General features: G+C 36.0%; 1 protein-coding gene across 4 annotated transcripts in view; it reads left to right on the top strand.

Annotated features, from left to right (window-relative positions):
- Nucleotides 1–18,069, top strand: part of LOC126734881 (neuroglobin-like) — a 195,813-nt gene that overhangs the window by 19,645 nt on the left and 158,099 nt on the right. The window lies entirely within an intron of this gene.

Here is an 18,069-nt window from a genome sequence, read left to right as displayed (position 1 = left end):
AAATGTGTAAATATATTTATATTTGATGTGTTTATATATTTCCACCAAGACTAATATAGTTATACACGATTTTTGATAATTTTTCACTGAAAAAAAGATATGCGGAGTGTGAGACGTTAGTATTTATGTCACATAAGTCCTCGTTAGTACCGGAAGGTTAACCAATTTGTCAAGCGTTACTAAAGTGATTACAACGCAAGTACTAGTTAAGGCCACATATGTAAATAGCTCCGCACTGATGTAAATAGCTCCACACGTAGCGCAGAGATGTAAATAGCTCCACACGTAGTGCAGAGCTATTTACATCTGTGGTTAAGGCAATCTATTATGTTTGCTTGATTTTTCGCAAACTTCTCAATCAAAAGGTCGATTATGTGGTATTTTTAAAAATGTAATTAAAAGACCTTTAAAATGAGGCAGACTCGCCGCCCCTTTCCATTTAAGATTTTAGAGGTTATGTCCGCCATCACCAAGGGACTGCTGCAATTGAAAACTAACCTAAAAAATGTCGCCCTCAAAAATAAATTTGACGTGTTTATGGAAATTTGTTAAACTTTAGATAGGAGCAGAAATATGAGAGAGGGTGATACCTTTTCAAATTGACACCCTGTATAATGATTAGTGTTCGCAATAAAGGTAGGCATACAGCACCATATCGTAAAACTGCTACTTTTGAACGCTTTCTCTCCCTTATTATTGCTAAAAATATGCATATGCAACCTATAATACTTGTTACTGCGGACCATACTACTTTAATATTTGTCAGTATTTGCAACTTGAATGTCCCAAGAGCAAAAAACTTGATTTTTGCTTTGAAATGCAGCTTATGTTTATAAATAAATCTTTTTTTCCCACACATGTATCCCAAACATATTTTTAATAAAAATCTGCAATACCACTTTATAATTTACTTTTAACGTACACAGGGAGGACATCCAATTTAATCACTGTGCAATCCCTGTTCGATTTCTTAATTCCTAAATAATGGATTTGACGAAGGCCGTATTAAGTGGCCCCAAAGAACATCAGATAACTCCATTAAATTTTCTTATGCGGTTATTTCAAATCTGATGTTATTCGAAAAATATTCGAATAACTTTAGTTTTTTGCAGAAAATGTAGTAGAACTGAGAAAAATATATTGCTGTTTCAACAAAATAAAAGGAATCAGTTTAACAGATAAATGTTAAGATTTATATATTTTACACTTGATGTCATCTGTGACACCATTCAGCGGGCCCGAATGTGTAAGTATTTTAAAATTTATGGAAAATTAAAATTGTCACAAAATGAAAAATCCAGCATTGTAGCTAATCTTCTTTGTCAAGTGTAATTAATAATATTACTCTTGTTTAAAAAAACTAACTTTTAACGGGGAGATAATAATTAATAATTTTATAATAATATTTTAAGGGAAATTGACCTTGAGTGTCATTTTTCTTATACTATTATGAAGTTTTTTTCAAGAGCGCTTTTTGTAACCTTGAGAAGTGTGACATTTTTGGCATAACACAACCAAGAATAGTTATTTTAAGGCTACAGTCTAGTTTTTTTAGTAGTTAGTTTAAATTATTTGATTTGAATAAAAATATTATTTGATATTAGACTTGATTTTTTATTTTAATCTATTATACCTGTTCCGTCAAATCGGAAGACTCATTTCTTTAATTATTTTTATTCTTTTTTTATTGTCAATATTCATATAATTATATTTAACATGAGCTTTGCTTCGTCGTGATACTGATCGTTGTTAATATCTAAAGTTGTATTCTACAATTTCCTTAGTTTTTTTTTTTTGCTAAATCATTATTCGCGGCTTTTTATCGCGTCATATGTAAGACAACCTTAATTTTGACCGAGAAGAGTCGCACGCACCTCTAGTCCAGTACTGCATCGATCCTGATTTGATGGGAACTGGCAGCATTAGCATTGGTATATAAACTACTGACCAAATAAGTCGTTCTCCATATATAAAGACACGCGAGTGAATTCCAAAAATTATAAGTGCCGGCACACCGTCAAACCCAGCAAATATTTGGAGGTGAACCTGGAGGAGCAGTCCTGAACAGAAGCGACAGCAAGGTGAGCCACAAATTATTTTGGGGTTGTCTTGGTCGTCGTCTTAATTTTTTATGCATTAATTAATTAAAGATACAGTCCACTATTTTTATATTTCTCCTACATTTATTGGTCACTTCGATCGCGGATTTGGATTTAGGATTTTGATTGCATACCTACATTTCAGCAAAAAATTACATCCAAAACGTGTAAGAGCATACAAAATTATTATTCGGTATTGCTATGTTGGTAAACCTCATGTTAAAATTGTTTAAAATTTTGGTTAATTATAGAAATTCCATTCTCGAGTCAATCGGACAGTACCGTCTATCTATCTCTCTTCTCACATTTAGCGTCTCAACGCGTCGATAATTGCATATCGCGTCAGTTGCAGCGCCGCTGGTCCCTCGTCCGTCTCTTATTATATTTTTACAGAGTGGAATAGTAAATCAACTCGGTTTCGGTGGCTTTACTTAATATTATTTCCTCTCTACGCCCGGACTTATAATTTGGTTTTCGTTGTTGGCTTGTCTAGTAATATTACTTTACAATAATATTGCTAATAAAATAATAAAATTTTTTATTGACTTTTTGGTAAAAGATTTGGTAATTAATCTTATTACCCCCAAATATTAAACCCCCTGGTTTGCCAAATCTTCTCTCTCTCTTTCTCTCTTTGTGATACTCATAGGCGATATTTGCCTCTCTCCTTTTATATATGTTATTATTTGTAATATTACTCATAATATCTCGCATAACTCCCTCAATTGTTTTGATTATATATTGTGACAGTTTCTCTTTATTTGCTATACCTTCTCAGAAATTTGTTGCAATTTAGTGTATCAAAACAATTTCATTTATATGGTCTCATCCATTTCTCCTTCTCTTTAATGCTTTTAATATCTCTTGATCTCTCTATATCTCTGCTCTTGCGTGAACAATTTTATCACTAATTTAATCAACTATACCCTTCACGCTTAACGTATAAAATAAATATACAAGAATAAATCCATTTTTTTGAATCTCTGAGTTTATAGCTCTATATCAATAGGTATAAGTAGCTTGGTTAATTTCACCTTATTAAGCAATTTTTACTGTTTAATCAAAATAAGAAATATAATAAACCCCCTTTCTCATTTTGTCTAAAACTTTGTTTTTTGCTCAGTATTGCTTTATCTCGGATTAAAATATTTAAATCCAAATTTAATTTTTCTTCTTTCGCTCACGTTAATATGGCTGATAAAAAGCTAAGAGGCCTTATTGCTCAACGCGATAGTGCTGTTAGCCGCTTAGAAGAAATCAAAGTAGTTGCTGATAATGCCATTAATAATGTACGCCTTCATACACAGTTAAAAATTCGGGTCAAACACCTTGAAGGGATTGTTACTGAATTCAATAATCATCACGCCTCCATTTTAAATATTGTCGCTCAGGGTGATGATGATGATTTGGCGAATCAACAGGCTATTCGCAAACATTTTGATGAAAATTTTTATTCAATCCAAGCAACTTGCTCTGAATTGTTTGATAATACTGATCAAGGGGCAGAAAGGGCAACCCCCAGTCATGTTAAATTACCTAAGCTGGAACTAAAAAAATTTAATGGCACTATAAAAAATTGGAAGACGTTTATTGACCTCTATGATTCTATTATTCACAATAATTCAAGTCTTTCCAATGTAGAAAAATTTACATATCTTTTAAATTCCTTAGAAGGACCCCCCCTAAGCATTGTTCGGTGTACTCCTTTAACTGATAATAATTATAATATAGCTTATAATACATTGAAGGGTAGATATGAAAATAATCGATTAATTTCGGTTAGTCACTGGCGTGAGATTGAAAAGACTGTGAAGCTTTCTGATGAGAATGATGCAAAATCTCTTCAAACTCTATTAGATACATTTACTGAACACTTAACTGCAATTGAAAATATGGGTCACCCTGTCTCACAATGGGATTTCGTTTTATTTTACATGCTATTTGATCGCCTTGATTCAAGCACAGCCACGAGGTTCGAACTTGAGTGTGGTAAATCTCTAGACGAAATTCAAAATAAACACAAGCATTTTGAAATTTTATTAGACTTTCTTAAGAAGCAGTGTATCGCATTAGATACCGTCTCAAGCTCTTTTAAAGATGTAAAGCCTAGTACTTCTAAATATATAAAACAAACAGCAATGCCAAAGAGAACTTTTGTTGTTAGTGCTGCGTCATGTTACTTTTGCCACAAAAATAATCACTCAATTTATAAATGTTCAGAGTTCTTAAGTAAAAATTCTCACGAAAGATATAAAATTGCAAAAACTAATAAATGGTGCACCAATTGCTTAGGTTTAAAACATAACTCGTTTAATTGCTCATCTCGTCGCCGCTGCGAAAAATGCTCCAAGCCTCATCATACCCTTTTGCACCATGACTCCTTTGAAGCTTCTCAGCCACCTGCCGTTGAGCAGGAATCTTCTACAAACTGTGAAAACAGATCTCAACCTATTGCCTTGACCAATATCAAACCATACAAAAATACTGAAAGCTCTGTTTTATTGGCCACGGCACAGATTCGGGTTCTGGATTCCCAGGGTCAATTTATCAATGCGCGAATCTTGTTGGACAGCGCAAGTCAAGTGAATTTTATTACAAACAAATTATGTAAACGTTTGGGCCTAGTTAAACGACCTCTTTCTCTGTTTGTTAAGGGCTTAGGTGATACTGTCTCAAATGTCTCTCATGAAGTGACATGCACCTTCACTCCTAAAGGTTTCACGAACCACAGGTTTTCTCTCGAATTTGCTGTAATTCCTAAAATATGCGAAAACCTTCCCTCTTCAGATTTACCCACAGATTGCTTCACTCAGTTTTCTCATCTCGAGCTGGCAGACGAAAGTTTTAATGTTTCGGGTCCTATTGACATGTTGGTTGGAGGTGATGTTTTTGGTTTTCTTGTGAAGCAAGGCCAGATATCGCAGTCCATAGATAAGCCTGTCGCTCTAAATACTAAGTTAGGGTGGATAATTATGGGTCGTGTGCCTCACCAGGAATCTATTTCTCGCTCAATTCCTAATAGCCTTTGCGCTACTGTGGGCTCCACACTTATGGATATCGTTAAAAGATTTTGGCAACTGGAACAGATTCCTAATTACAGTCATTCTCCTGATGAGGTTGCTGCAGAGGAATTTTTCCAGAGGACACATACTCGAAATTCCTCAGGAAGATACGTTCTTCAACTTCCTTTCAAAAAATTGGAACTGCCAGTTTTTGAAAATACTCGAGATATTGCTCTGCGCAGATTTTATTCTCTTGAGCGGCGTCTGGAGTCTAATCCCGAGCTCCATGATGAATATCGCGCTTTTATGCAGGATTTTCTTGACACTGGACATATGGAAATCCTACCCTCAAATATAGATATAAAAAACTCTTATTATATACCCCATCACTGTATTCTTCGTCCGGAAAGTTCAACCACAAAACTTCGTGTTGTTTTCGACGCCTCCGCGAAGGCTGCAAATAATATTTCTCTCAATGACACTTTGTTAGTCGGCCCCAAGCTTCAACAGGATATATTTCACTTGCTGTTAAAATTTCGCATCCATGCTGTTGCATTCACTGCTGATATTAAGCAGATGTTTCGACAAATTCTCATAGATCAACCCTGTAGAAATTTTCAAAGAATTTTATGGAGGTTTTCAAAGTCTGATCCTGTGAGAGACTATCAACTGAATACCGTAACCTACGGTGTAGCTTCTTCACCATACCAAGCTATTAGAACTCTCACTCAACTTGCTAAGGATTATAAGTTTAAATTTCCTAGGGCATCTGAAGTCTTAGAGAATGAAATATTCGTGGATGACGTAGTTAGCGGTACTGATTCTATCGAATCAGCTCTTGCCCTTCAGAAAGAACTAATTTCGTTGCTTTCTCTTGGTGGCTTTGAATTGCGAAAATGGGCGAGTAATACGCCTTTATTAATATCTCATTTAGACACCTCTTTGACACAGTTGAACCCCCTTTCCTTTGATAAAGAGACTGATTCCATAGTCAAGATTTTAGGCTTGCAATGGAATCCTCTTAGTGATTCTTTTGTCTTTAAAATAGAATCTATAGTAAAACCATGTACAAAAAGAAATATCTTATCTGATTTGGCTCGTATTTTTGACCCTTTAGGATTTCTTTCCCCTGTTACTGTCTCTTTGAAAATAATTATTCAACAATTATGGTCATCTGGACTAGACTGGGACCAACCTGCTCCTAACTCTATTAAAGAATACTGGTCTTTATTTAAAGAAGGTATTTCTACCCTATCGAGCCTTTTATTACCTCGAAAGATTATCCCTTCCCAGATGAAATTGTGTGAGATGCACGGCTTCTGCGATAGCTCGGAAAAGGCGTATGCAGCTGTGGTCTATTTTCGCATAATTACTTATGATGATAACGTTCAGACGTATTTGCTATGTTCTAAGAGTAGAGTAGCTCCTCTTAAGACAATCTCGATTCCAAGGCTAGAGTTGTGCTCGGCTGTCTTATTGGCAGATTTAATGTCATCAGTTAAAGAAGCGCTTGCTGATTCTATAAATATTTCGTCATTGTTTGCATGGACTGATTCCACTGTAGCTTTAAGCTGGATAAAGTCTTCTCCCCATAAATGGACTACTTTTGTAAGTAACCGCGTATCGTATATTCAGGAAAAATTATCTGCGGATTGCTGGGCTCATGTTAAGTCGGAAAATAATCCCGCTGACTGTGCAACCAGAGGTCTTCTTCCCTCCGAGTTACTTCACCTCAAAAAATGGTGGGCTGGACCAGAATTCCTTACGTCTCATCTTACTGAATGGGTTAATGATCCCCGTATACTTGACGATAGTATAGACCTTGAAAAAAGAAGGATTGTTTTATTAACCTCGACTCCAGTAGTTAGCTTCTGGGATAATTTGATATCCAGATTCTCCTCTTTATCAAAGATTATTCGTATTGTTGCATATGTTTTACGTTTCTGTGCATATGTAACGGCTCCAAAACTCGTTGACAATAAAGGTCATGTAACATTGGCAGAATTGGATAGAGCTCTCTTACTTTTAATCCGAGAAGTTCAGAAAGTTTCATTTGCTCAAGAAATGGCAGAACTTTCGAAATCCAATCCTAATCTAACAATATTACCGAAATATATTCGGAAGCTCTCTCCTTTTTTAGACAAGGATGGTGTTCTCAGGGTGGGCGGACGATTGAAGCACGCTTCTCTTTCTTATAATCATAAACACCCCTGTCTATTACCCCGTGATCATCGAATTACCTTTCTAATTATTGAACAAACTCACATTAAATATATGCACCCTGGTTTACAAACTACCCAATTCCTACTCAGTCAACGCTTTTGGATTCCTTCTTCAAGAAGAATTATTAAAAAGGTTTTGTCTTCCTGCCTGCGTTGCTTTAGGTGTAACCCTTCATCACAAATTCCTCTTATGGGTGATTTACCGTCCTTCAGAGTAAATCAAGTAAAATGTTTCACCAAAAGTGGTGTGGATTTTGGAGGGCCATACTTAATCACTATGGGCAAGCATCGTGGCAGCAAAACTTGTAAGGCTTATATTTGCCTTTTTGTCTGCTTGTGCACAAAGGCTCTTCACCTGGAACTGGTTACAGAGCTATCAAGCGATGCCTTTCTGGCCGCATTAAGGCGCTTTGTTTCTCGCCGAGGTCGTGTCACAGACATGTTTAGCGATTGTGGGACGAATTTTGTGGGTGCGTCAAAAGAGTTGATGCAAAATATGCGTAATGCATCGATCCACGAAGGCATAGTGTGGCATTTCAACCCCCCTTCAGCCCCAAATTTTGGTGGAATTTGGGAAGCTGGAATTAAGGCCGTAAAGGGCCATCTACATCGCGTAGTTGGTTCGCACATCCTCACCTATGAGGAGTTTAATACTGTCTTGACCTCAATAGAGGCAATCCTAAATTCTCGTCCTCTCTGTTCATTAAGTAGCGACCCTAATGACTTAAACCCTCTGACCCCAAGTCATTTTTTGAATTTGGAACCTTTAAATACCTTCGTTGAATCCGACCTAACAGAGATTAAATTGGGTCGTCTTTCGCGCTGGCAACTTATTCAACGTATCCACCAGGATTTTTGGAAGAGGTGGCATAATGAATATTTACACACCCTTAATCAGAGGTCGAAGTGGTATGATACAGGTAAAGCCATTGAAATTGATTCGTTGGTATTATTAAAGGAGGATAATGCTCCACCCCTTTCGTGGTTGTTGGGTCGTGTAATAGAATGTTTTCCAGGCAGAGATGGCATTACGCGTGTTGTAGCGGTAAAGACGCATAAGGGGATACTGCGCCGTCCTGTCTCGAAGTTATGTTCATTACCGAACAATTAGTCTTTCCTGCGGAAAATTTATATTTCGCGTTAGAATTCATGCTTTTTTTTTATTATTTTTGCTCTTTTTTTTTTCTTAAAATGTGGGACATTTTAGGTGGGCGGTATGTTCCGTCAAATCGGAAGACTCATTTCTTTAATTATTTTTATTCTTTTTTTATTGTCAATATTCATATAATTATATTTAACATGAGCTTTGCTTCGTCGTGATACTGATCGTTGTTAATATCTAAAGTTGTATTCTACAATTTCCTTAGTTTTTTTTTTTTGCTAAATCATTATTCGCGGCTTTTTATCGCGTCATATGTAAGACAACCTTAATTTTGACCGAGAAGAGTCGCACGCACCTCTAGTCCAGTACTGCATCGATCCTGATTTGATGGGAACTGGCAGCATTAGCATTGGTATATAAACTACTGACCAAATAAGTCGTTCTCCATATATAAAGACACGCGAGTGAATTCCAAAAATTATAAGTGCCGGCACACCGTCAAACCCAGCAAATATTTGGAGGTGAACCTGGAGGAGCAGTCCTGAACAGAAGCGACAGCAAGGTGAGCCACAAATTATTTTGGGGTTGTCTTGGTCGTCGTCTTAATTTTTTATGCATTAATTAATTAAAGATACAGTCCACTATTTTTATATTTCTCCTACAATACCCAATATAATTAAATAAGAAAACATATTAGTTAACAGGGAATATGAAAATGCTAATGTGTGATAAAGGTAGTGCTTTACAAAAGAATAAACAATCCAAAACTATTGATGACTAGATAACTCACAAGCAGCCACGCAAGCTGATTGCAGCATTAAGAGGGATAAGCAGCAATATTTAAGTTTTAATTTAGCTTAAAACAATCTAGCGCAAAACTTGCACCTTAAGTAGTCTAAAATCTAAACAAACTCTAAATAGCATCTATCTAAACAACACAAAAAGCATTAATCTATCCCTAAATTTTTCGGATCCCAACTTCATTAATAATTATATTTCTTATTTCTTCAAAATTCACATAATAACATCTGACATAGCAAAGTTGACTTTTACATTTCACACTTTGTAATTTTTGTCACAACACCACTAATTCTCTTTTAACTTGCTTTCGCATAGAACAAGAGGTTCATGGAATTTTGTTTGCTTTTAAAAGGAACTGCGTAGGGTCTCTAAAATCTGCAATTAAATGCTTAAATATTGTAATATAAAAAAAAGCTTTTTTTCGTAAGAACTTTAGTGAAGTGAAGGTATCAAATTGTCTTTGACTATGCTGCGTATTTTACTCGCTAACTCAAAAGCATTCGACCCGACTACCCATCAGTTACTAGTTTCTAAACTTAAATTTCATGGCTTTGATTTACCTTCCCTGGAACTACTTACAACATATCTATCTCAAAGAACTTATTACGAATGATTTTCTTTTTTATTATCTATACGTCTCATTTAGTAACCTCCTGAAAACACTCCAAGTAATTGTATTTTTCATTAATTGTATTTTTCATTTAACCCTAACAACTTCATTGAAGTTAGTAACAAGGCTAATAATGGACTGCACAAATTTGTTATTTATCATCAGAACATAATTCAAATTTAAGCTCGACTACATCAACGTGATATTATTTGCAAGTAAGAGTAAGGTCGATTATTGGTTTCACAACTAAAATGTGAACGTCACGTTACTAAAGTTGGGAAAAAAGCCTAACCGAACCTAACTAATAGACGCTACATTTGTGAGACTTTCACTCTATTTGCCTCCTTATTAGATATTATTAAAGTTGAGTTGTAATAATGAATGAATTTTTTAAAGCATTTTATAGTTTAAAGTTGGTGTATTGTAATCATCATATCTTAATTTGAACTGAAGAAAGGTATTGTCTGAGTCTTTAGTTCTATCAAGATTAAACTATTAGGACTTAATTTTCCTTGCCTTATTTTCTTCCATTAGAGGACTTCATTTGGGTACCTTTCTGTATGAGGTAATCTAACTTTAATAAGCATAACTTTTAGGTTAACTTTTCTGTCGAAAATACGCAATACGCATTCCAGCTTCAACAATTTTGGTTCTTACCATATTTAGTAGAGTTCTATTCATCCTTTCTGATTTATCATTTGACTGAGGACAGAATTCTCCTCCATTATCCAGTCTGAATCTTTTAAGTTTCTTATGAAACTGTCTCTTTATACACTTAATATAATCTTTTAAAATTTCTTCAGTTTCATTCTTTGTTTGTAAAATTTTAACTACCAAAAAGTGTGAGAAGTCATCAAGGATTACCTAAAAGTATTTTCCTCCATCAATGTTCATTGGAGTGATTGGACCGCATTTGTCACTATGAACCAACTTTCCAATCCTAGTGTTTTTCTCATTACTGTAAAAAGGTGATCTTGTAGTTTTTAGACCCAACTATGCCAAAACATTATTGTTTGCATGGCCTAATCCACGATGCCATAAATTCTCAGCAATAATATGACAATTCTCAATTTGTGTGTTTATTTTCTCCAAATAAAACACGCATCTCTAATACTAAAATAAACAATCCATTTCTTCTCTCGCAAACTATTTCTTTCCAGTTAAGTTCTTTCCAGTTATGTTGCTTCGGTTTCTCTTAACAATTAATTTGTGTCCTCTTTCTGCCAACTTCGAGGCAGAAATGAGGTTATGCTTCATGCCTGGAACAATGAGAGCCTCTATATGAACTAGTTGTCCTTGACACACCCCAGTTAATGTACCACATGTATTTGTTCTTAAGATGCTACCATTTGCTATATGTATTTCTACGAAATGGAGTAACATTTTAATGTTATACATACATTTTTCATACCTTCCTGTACGAAATGGTTACTTGCTCCAGAAACTATTACAAAATTTACTATATTGAAACCTTCTTCATTACATAAATTTGCTGCATACAGCACGACACCATGATCATCCTTGGCACTTGCTTCATATCCCCTCTCATGTTGAGATTCCTGTTTGTGGTAGTTTTCCCTTTCATATCTAAGATTTCGATTTTGGCCTCGACAGTTATGTCTAACACCTTGGTGTTCCCCTAGCATTAGAAGACTTCTTTTTCGGGAAATAAAATTTAATATGAAGAGTACTTCCACGCGTAAATAATCCTTTTGCATTCCTAGATATACCTGCCTTTAAAACTGACTCCTGGTCAACATCATTCTTTAAAACATGCTTCAGTTCTTAATTTAACAACCGTGATTTTACAAAATCCATCCTAACATCTGATATTGTCTCTATAGCTGTAACCACAGTTTCATATTTTTGAGGTCAAGATAAGGGTAAATGACAAACTTTCATCTATGTGTGATTCCTAATATTTTAACTCTCTAATAATTGTTTCGAGTTTAAGAAAATGATCTTCTAACTTTTCATTTTGACCATGCCTTAGGTTTGAAAGTTTTTTCCAAAGTGATAACTTGGTAAAACTACTTGCCCTCACAAAAATACCTTTTAATTTTTCTAACTGTTCCTTAGCACTTGTACAGTCTTTTATTAGGTCCAAATACCAATGGCCGGCTACTTGCTTTAATTTGTATTCATTATCACAACTTCACAACAGTTTTTGCCCCAAACTTAACTTCCACTATCCAGCTGCTAAAGGAAAATTTATCCTGCTGGTAACATTAAAAATTGAATTATGAACTTCTTGTTTGCCTTACCAGCGGGATAATTCTTGCTTACCAGTAGAATAAGTTAACAACAGGAAAAAGCAGGGTATAAAAGGTTTACCAGGGAATTTATAACCTCAAATTTTTCAGAATGTTGGAGCTTGCATAGTTTTGCAAGAAGTTTATGTATAATATTCTAAATTTTGTTCTTAATCTGTATAAGTATATTGTTATTTTTCATTTGGTTAAATCTCTTCCTATTTAATGTAATAATGCTCGACTTAAGTTACACCATTCCCTGACCTGCCCCTCTTTGCTGGCTATGCCACTGTTATGTGACTGAGAAATGAAAAGAAAACACATCTAAGAAATCCCATATAGGTGAACGTCAAATTTGAGCCACCATATTCTGTCACTTACTATCATCATCATATTCTTCAAAGGCAGTCCCTCAACACTCAGTGTTATTAAATTATACATTATTTCCTCATAGGTGGTAAGAGGTGTGGTTGTACTACCACCACCAGTTTTAAATATTTCCTGTTTGTTCTTGGCCAATTTTTTTTGTTAGATCTTCTTTTATTCTCTTATTTTCTTTTTTCTTAGATCTTTTTTTAAACCCTCATACTTTGTTCGAAGATTATTCAGGGTTCGAACCACACAGGGTTTTTCACATTAAACTCTGCTGTCCTTTTTCTCAGGTCTGATTTTTTTCTTTCCAAGATGTTGCATCAGTCTTTTTTTATTCAATTGTACCCGCATATTGACTAACTAAATTACAGAGCATAAATAATTTCTTTTTCAGAAAAGTTTACCGACCTGTTTTTTTTTCAGGTTATTGACCTGCACAGTATACAATTTCTAACAAGCTGTGTACTGTGATTCACTGGCAAAGTCTGGTGGGATACTTACAAACAATTAGCAAAAATGAAAATACCTATTAATACTAGTAATAACAGAAAAAGTATCGGATTTGTACAAAACAAGTTTACAAGTACCTATAACTATTATCACAAATTAAAACCAAACACTTCCTTATTTTTGTCTATTTTATTTATTTTCTCAGGACCGGAGATTCATAGCCCTAATCTTTCTTTTTTTTCTTAAGATTATTGTACGGGCCACAACAATTACGTTGTTGGCAACTAATTGTTGTGTCTACAAACTGTAGACCTTCTGCTACTTAACAACAGGTTAAAATTTGGTTCATAATCCTTCCTACAGTGTTGTGTCGCCTTCTGATAAGACTTAACGTACTAACGACGGTTCGAAGAAAATAAAAGGCCAAAAGTAACTCAACCCTTTATTCGCTTTATGGTAACAGCTTGCAGATGATTCTCACCGAACGTTTGACAAAAAACAACAGTTGAGCTGACAACTAATTACCGAAAAATATGTGAACGTCGGACAAACAGACAAAATACTAAAAAAAACCGTGCCCTTAACAAATACCGCCCTTGTCAACTGAAAACGATCGATTCTCCGGGCGGTAAATCACTAAAAAAGCAGGGTTGCCATATTGCCGATAAATAATTACAAAAAATAAAAATTACTGAATGGCTCAACATCCTCCCCCCTGAGTCACGTTAATACCAAGAAGTGACTCACAAAATAAGACATTCCAAGTCTTTACAAAACTGGTTATAAGCTCGTAACACAAAACACTTAACAACGCAAATATCTTAAAATCTAACTAAACTTAAACATACAACATTAAAAACTAAATTTTCTACTTATAAGTACCTACTAGGCACTTTAGCTTTACGCCCACTACGTGTCACACACGGTTTAGATACGGGTGCTCTGCTTTTCACTCCCGATAACTCGTTTTCATTATCTTGTAACACAGGGCAATGTCCTTTCACACCGATATCCTGTTTTCTTAGTGAAGGAGTCACACAAAAGTCACTTTCCACCACGGATCTATCCAGGTCACATTCTAGAAGATATAACATTTGAATCGGTCTTAACAAAGAATCTTTGGCCGCATCAACTCTCACCAAGCGAATTTGACCATCCTTGCTGGGAATCACTTCAGAAACACGTCCTAGTGGCCATTGAAGACGCTTATCAACATCATTTCCTATAAGCACAATCTCTCCTATATAAACTTGCCTGCCAGATTTGCTGCAACTCCATGACTTTAACTGCTTTAAATATTCTGTTCTGAACCTCTGTCTGAAATCATTTCTAAGTTTCTGCATGTGCTGATCCCTTTTACATAGGGATTTACCATCAATTTTATCGCAATCCGGCGCCAATTTGCTCTCTTAAGAACATCATAGGCGTCAAAGGAGCAAGTTCTTCAGAATAGTTAGACACATAAGTGAGTGGTCGCAGGTTTATGATCAATTCGCAATCACACAGAATTGTTATCAGGTCCTCGTATGTTACACAAGCTCTACCGAGAACCTTGCGTAGAATTCGCTTCATGGTTCCAACCATTCTTTCTCAGAAACTGCCCCACCAACTCGCAGTTAGAGGGTTAAACCGCCACGAAATTCCATCCACACAAAAAGCGGCGATTATCCTTTGCCAGTTCAGTCTATTAAATGCATTCTCGGTACCGACAAAATTCGTGCCATTGTCACTGTATATAGTTTTTGGACGCCCGCGACGCGCTATAAACCGCCTGAGTGCTTGTATAAAACTAGATGTAGACAATCCCGTGCACAATTCGAAATATACCGCTCGACAAACAGCACAAGTAAAAAGACATACCCATGCTTTTCCCCCATCTTTTAGGAAAAGCGGCTCTGCAAAATCCACCCCTGTTATTTCAAATGCCGTAGCATCCCGAACTCGATTCAATGGTAGAGGAGGTAAACTTGCCATTAATATCTTACCGTTCTGTCGCTTGCAAATTACGCAATTTGAAAGGGCTGATTTAATAACATGACGCCCCCCCGAGAATCTAATAATTCTCACGTAAGAGACACATCAAACCTTGGGTACCCACATGCAAAGCCTTAACATGCTGCTCAAATATCAGCCTATACACCAGAGTATGTTTTGCCTGCAAAACTACCGCAAAACGAAAATGTTCACTATCTTGTCGATTACTAATTCTAGAGCGTAAACAACTTACTCCATGTTCATCTTTAAAAGAATTTAAATTTCTTAATCGAGGATCGTTTTCAATAGTAAAACATTCCTGTTGAATTAACTTTAAAATATGAGTCTCAGCATTTTCTATTTCTTCCACAGAGAGCTCTCCTTGTAACTTTGATGTTGGGTGCCTTATATTGTACAAGAATCTAAAAATCCACCCAACCATTCTCAAAGTCTTAGTAAACTTTTAAAAAAATATGAAAGATGCCAATCTATAGGCAAACCTGAGTTAACTAACTTATCGTAACGCGCTAGAAAAAACTGTTACAAAGCTGTTACCGTCCTGTCACGGTCGCCAATAATGTTGTGTCGCCTTCTGATAAGACTATTCGTACTAACGACGACTTAACGTACTAACGACGGTTCGAAGAAAATAAAAGGCCAAAAGTAACTCAACCTTTTATTCGCTTTATGGTAACAGTTTGTAGATGATTCTCATCGAACTCTTGACAAAAAACAACAGTTGAGCTGACAACTAATTACCGAAAAACATGTGAACGTCGGACAAACAGACAAAATACTAAAAAAAACCGCGGCCTCAACAAACACCACCGTTCCGTACAACCAAACTCTGTTGCGTTTACATGTCAACTGAAAACGATCGATTCTCCAGGCGGTAAATCACTAAAAAAGCAGGGTTGCCATATTGCCGATAAATAATTATAAAAAATAAAAATTACTGAATGGCTCAACATACAGCTACCGGTAGGTTTACTGAGAGGATAAAATTTATCTGCCTGATATCCGTAATTTGGCGCTAAAGATGGTTATTATAAAGCAAAATACAGCACCTTATTTCGACTACGAAAGTACTTTTAATGGTTAACATAAAAACGTTTTCCGGCACGCTTACAACTCAGAGACAACAACAACACACTAACCCTAAAAACTACATAACCACAAAAGAGTCACGGAATCGGGTCATGCCACGAACTAATAGTGGCTTCACATGAGAGATCATCTTAATTATAAATACTTAACACATATAACTTTTTGCAATCTTTTCAATTTGCGCAACGAATTCTCTGGTCGTTTCATTGTACAAAAACTTATCTATAGCAAAACAGCCTTGTTGTAATGTATTACAGGTTACTGGAAGTTTAATGTTGGATACTTCCGACGGGGATTCATCGTCCAGCAATCTAAAGTAAAAATTAACGATTACAAAATTGTTAACGAAGACTCTTCTAAAGTCTACACGAGGAGTCGTCGTTAACACTATCATTTTCTAAATAGATCGCAGAGTTTGTAGTATCATTATTGGCATTTTCTTGAGACTTTGATGCGTTTTCATTAATGATATCTGCTTGAGAGGTATATTCAGTTCATGTACCACCATTCACCGCGCATATGTCTTCAAGACCCACCGATTTGCCAGCGGGGACGTTAATCTTCGACTTACGTTTGGGTCTGGTCGTGGTTTGATCTAAAGGAACAACAATCGCGTTCATCACTTTTGTAAATGACGTTCTCATTGCATGCTGGTTGTTTCCGAATTCTTTTTTAAACTTGTTCTGGATCGAATGGGATTATGCCCGATGCTCGGGAAGCAGACCCTATATTATTCGACATGCTATCCTTTGATTTTTCTAGAAGCTTCTTCAGCAGCGAAGGAAATACAGATTTTGGCACAACTCCTTTATGGGTCCGTTTCTATTCGGTCAGAATTTCTCACCACACCCGTTTTACAGGTGCAAATACAGCAACCTGGTTGTTGCAGCTCACATAGGTGTGTCGAATTCTTCGAATTCAAACTAAATATTGTTTTCTGTGCAACTCTTGATAACGCGGTAGCAAAGATGGCTTGCCAGGCTGTCGCAAATAAGAACCTTCGAGCCCTCCTTTCTTCGCAGATAGAGATGGGCTGTTTTGACGAACCAGTTCTCAAAACATGGAGTATCGAACCGTCCACTTAGTGTTCTGTTATATTGCGTATTTTCGGGACCACCTTCTATCCAGTCTGGGTAGAGATTTGTACTTTTTTACACGTATGAAGGTAAATAAGTACCATCTCCAGCTCTCAGAGTATTCTTTAGTCATGTCTTCTGATTTCAGCTTTCACTCGTTTATTCTTTTCACAATTACGCAGTGATAAGTCCTTGTGTCACCCCATAAAGTGTTCAAGCCAGGCTTCACCAGGTCTATTATCGTTAAAACATTATATATTTACGCCCTTACTATTCCAATAATGGCGCACGAAGTCCTTGATTGCTTGCTTCTGAAAAGGATATCCGAATTTTCCTGCAGTAGTCATGTCATCTACTATCCAACGCTCTTCAGTCACTGATAAAATTGGGGGCCTCCCGAATTCGTCAGAATGCTGACCGCTGTAAATATCGTAAAGGGTGCTTTTTGGTACCCTGTGCATTTCTGCTGCTTGCTTCAATGAATATCTACCATCTAATACGGCCTTCAATGCTCTTTCCATGCTTTCTTGGGAATAATTGCGCCGATTTTAGCTTATGAAGGTGTTTTCATGGCATATCCGATATTACCCGCGAAAAATACATTTTCAGTTAATTTCGATTTTATGTGAAAAGAAAGGACCCAAAATAAACTTTGTGGTTATGGGAGGTCTTTATAAGATTAAAAACAAATATTAATCTCATTGCACCATGTAGCTATCATGCACAGGATTCACAAGTCAGAGGACACTATTTGGCTGTCTCAATTTTAACGAAAAAAGTAACTCTAATAATTAATTTTTTGTGAGCTTACCTTGATTTTCTGATCGATCACGAAAGACATGTACGACTGGTAGGTTATCCGTTAATCTAGGGATATTTTTGTTTAGTAACCGAACTGTCACCCAACGTCTGTAGCGCACGCAATTACATCATTTAATCGTAAATTTATTACATTAAACCACTTATTTCTAAAAAAAATTTTATGTTTTGTCTGGTTTGCGT

The sequence above is a fragment of the Anthonomus grandis genome, chromosome 4, assembly GCF_022605725.1.
Source record: "Anthonomus grandis grandis chromosome 4, icAntGran1.3, whole genome shotgun sequence".
NCBI classification, from domain to species: Eukaryota; Metazoa; Arthropoda; class Insecta; order Coleoptera; family Curculionidae; genus Anthonomus; species Anthonomus grandis.
Note: the sequence above shows the minus strand (reverse complement) of the source record. Positions and strands in the feature narration are given on the sequence as shown.